This window comes from Chironomus tepperi, unplaced genomic scaffold (genome assembly GCF_022539635.2).
Source record: "Chironomus tepperi strain 1889 unplaced genomic scaffold, CSIRO-AGI_Ctep_v1 contig_420, whole genome shotgun sequence".
NCBI lineage: Eukaryota > Metazoa > Arthropoda > Insecta > Diptera > Chironomidae > Chironomus > Chironomus tepperi.
The window spans coordinates 42767-45898 of record NW_027226542.1 but is presented as its reverse complement, the minus strand read 5'-3'; the positions used below and the strand labels follow the sequence as shown (position 1 = coordinate 45898).

General features: G+C 39.8%; 1 long non-coding RNA gene across 1 annotated transcript; it reads left to right on the top strand.

The window, feature by feature from the left end:
• The first annotated feature begins 1072 nt into the window (after positions 1-1072).
• On the top strand, positions 1073-2837 carry LOC139097342 (uncharacterized). Its single transcript, XR_011545055.1, has 3 exons — positions 1073-1223; positions 1293-1455; positions 2483-2837. It is a non-coding gene; the product is annotated as an uncharacterized lncRNA (long non-coding RNA).
• Positions 2838-3132: the final 295 nt, after the last annotated feature.

The window sequence follows — 3132 nt, the reverse complement described above, 5'->3', positions numbered from 1 at the left end:
GGAGCCTGATCCCTCAAAAATTTGCCAAGCGAAGCTTGGCCTACCCACTGGAGCCTGATGCCTCAAACATTTGCCAAGCGAAGCTTGGCCTACCCGCTGGAGCCTGATGCCTCAAATATTTGCCAACCGAAGCTTGGTCTACCCACTGAAGCCTGAAGCCTCAAACATTTGCCAAGCGAAGCTTGGCTTACCCGCTGGAGCCTGACGCCTCAAATATTTGCCAACCGAAGCTTGGCCTACCCGCTGGAGCCTGATGCCTCAAACATTTGCCAAGCGAAGCTTGACCTACCCACTGAAGCCTGATGCCTCAAATATTTGCCAACCGAAGCTTGGCCTTCCCGCTGTAGCCTGATTCCTCAAACATTTGCCAAGCGAAGCTTGGCCTACCCGCTGGAGCCTGGTGCCTCAAATATTTGCCAACCGAAGCTTGGCCTACCCACTGAAGCCTGATGCCTCAAACATTTGCCAACCGAAGCTTGGCCTACCCGCTGGAGCCTGACGCCTCAAATATTTGCCAAGCGAAGCTTGGCCTACCCACTGAAGCCTGATGCCTCAAACATTTGCCAAGCGAAGCTTGGCTTACCCGCTGGAACCTGATCCTCAAACATTTGCCAAGCGAAGCTTGGCCTACCCGCTGGAGCCTGATGCCTCAAATATTTGCCAACCGAAGCTTGGTCTACCCACTGAAGCCTGAAGCCTCAAACATTTGCCAAGCGAAGCTTGGCTTACCCGCTGGAGCCTGATCCCTCAAAAATTTGCCAAGCGAAGCTTGGCCTACCCACTGGAGCCTGATGCCTCAAATATTTGCCAACCGAAGCTTGGCCTACCCACTGAAGCCTGATGCCTCAAACATTTGCCAAGCGAAGCTTGGCTTACCCGCTGGAGCCTGATGCCTCAAACATTTGCCAAGCGAAGCTTGGCCTACCCGCTGGAGCCTGATTCCTCAAACATTTGCCAAGCGAAGCTTGGCCTACCCGCGAGACTTTTTATGGACGGTGTGTTTAGTTGATTACCGTTTAGTTGATTTTTATACTGATTATATCCTTTAATTTCTCTTAGTTTTAGTGGCAGTTGGTTAAAAACTTTTGGTCCAAGACAAATGAGATCATTGGCAAGTTGCAATTTCCGAAATCTGGGAAATTTCAGCTGTCCTTTTCTACGACCATCAACTATAACTTCAATGTCATCGTGCTTCATAAGGATATACTTTTTAGTTAACAACAGTAAGTTTAGAAATGCAATTCCTTTAACAGGCAATATATTAACAGCAATATCACTAAATAACTTTTCAGTCGAAAATCCTCCTCTCGAGTCCAAACGCTGTCTTCAGAGCTTTATTTTGAATCTTCTGCAAACGATTGATGTCACCAGCACTCATTCTACAAATCAGGTAGCCGTTGCAGAATATATGAGAACCAATGAAAGCATTATAAAATTGCATCAGTGAACAACATGGTAAGTGCTTCTTGATGATATTCATTGCGTTCATAGACTGGGAGATGATTTTGACTAAATGATTCACGTGATCAGCCATCACTAGTTTACTGTCCACAACTACTTCTAAATACCTCATGTTATCACATTCTTAATCCCATTAATTTGCATTAAATCGTCTAATTGTTTGAAGCTCGTGAATCCAAATGTCATGTACTTGGACTTGGATTCATTTAGTATTAGTCCATTGCTCTCGTTATAGTCTTTAATTTTATCCATAACTTTTGTTATAATATATGGAATATCTTCCAACTTATCACAAGTTAGACCATGACAATATCATCTGCAAATTTGAGAGCATTAGGATAAACAACTGTGGACCTAGGCAACTACCTTGAGGTATCCCAAAAGTAATTTCCATTATTTCACTACATTCCTCCATTATTTTCACAAACTGTCTCCTGTTGGTAAGATAGCTTTTTATTAAATCAAGTGCTTTTCCACGTATTCCCATCATTTCAATCTTATATCGCAGTAGCTTTTATTTTGATAGGAATTCCATCGCTGCCAACTGCTTTCCTTAACGATAATTCAGTCATCATTATTGCTATTTCATTCTCAGTTACGGAATTCATAACACTGCTATTTTCTAGACTTTTTCCAAAATAGTTCATAGACAGTTGATTAACCAAATTGCTCCCGAATTCTGTAAACTTTTGTTGGAAGGCATGTGCAATTTACTGGTTGTCATAAATGAATTTATTTTCATACTGGATCACAAAGTCGTCATATTTTCTAGAGCGACCTGTAATTTCGTTGATTATGTTCCATGAGAAAGACCTATTATTCAGGATTACACTCGAGTAGTACGAGTTTGCTTTAGTATATGCATGATTAAGATTTAACATCTTAATTTCTAATAGGCCCACAAATTTTCATTCTTTCTTTTACGAATTTTATCATGCAAGTTATTAATGCTATTGGAAATTTTGATGTACTTTTTGTCGACATATGGTGGAACTTTTCATATCGGTGTTTTATTTTATAGGTATTGCGAGCTTTGTCAGTTGACGTCTTGATCAATTCCAACATTTTAGAAAACGCAGAATCAACATTTAAGCATTCGCTGAGTTTATCAGTAAAATCGATGGCAGTAAGTTCTTCACGAATGTTTGCATAGTCTATTTTCGACACCTTTGTTTGGACTATATTACACCGGTGAGTAATCTTTTTAATTATTACTAAAAAATTGTGATCGGAAATTTTGAAGTTTTTTGAGGTGTATATTAAGGCACTGGTATTATCCTTAATTATCACATGATCAAGTAATGACCCAGAAGCTGGTCTAGTTATATAATTATTTGCAACAACATACCCATGTACCATCATTAAATCACTATATTCCAAGCATGTTTTATCGTTCAGAATATTGATGTTCATGTCTCCAACTACTAAAATATCGTTGTGTTCATTAAATATATCTTCCATAAATTCATAGTATTCACTTAAATTTCCCGACGGCGGCCTATATACAGCTAGTATTTTTTGTCGTTGATTTGGTGATAGTATCTCAATAAGAATTGCTTCCACATGCTGATTACAAACTCTATATAGGACATTAGTAGCTAACATTTTTCGTACGTATATTATTATTCCTCCTCCTTGAGCTGTATCACGTGAAATCGATATGCTGGTATA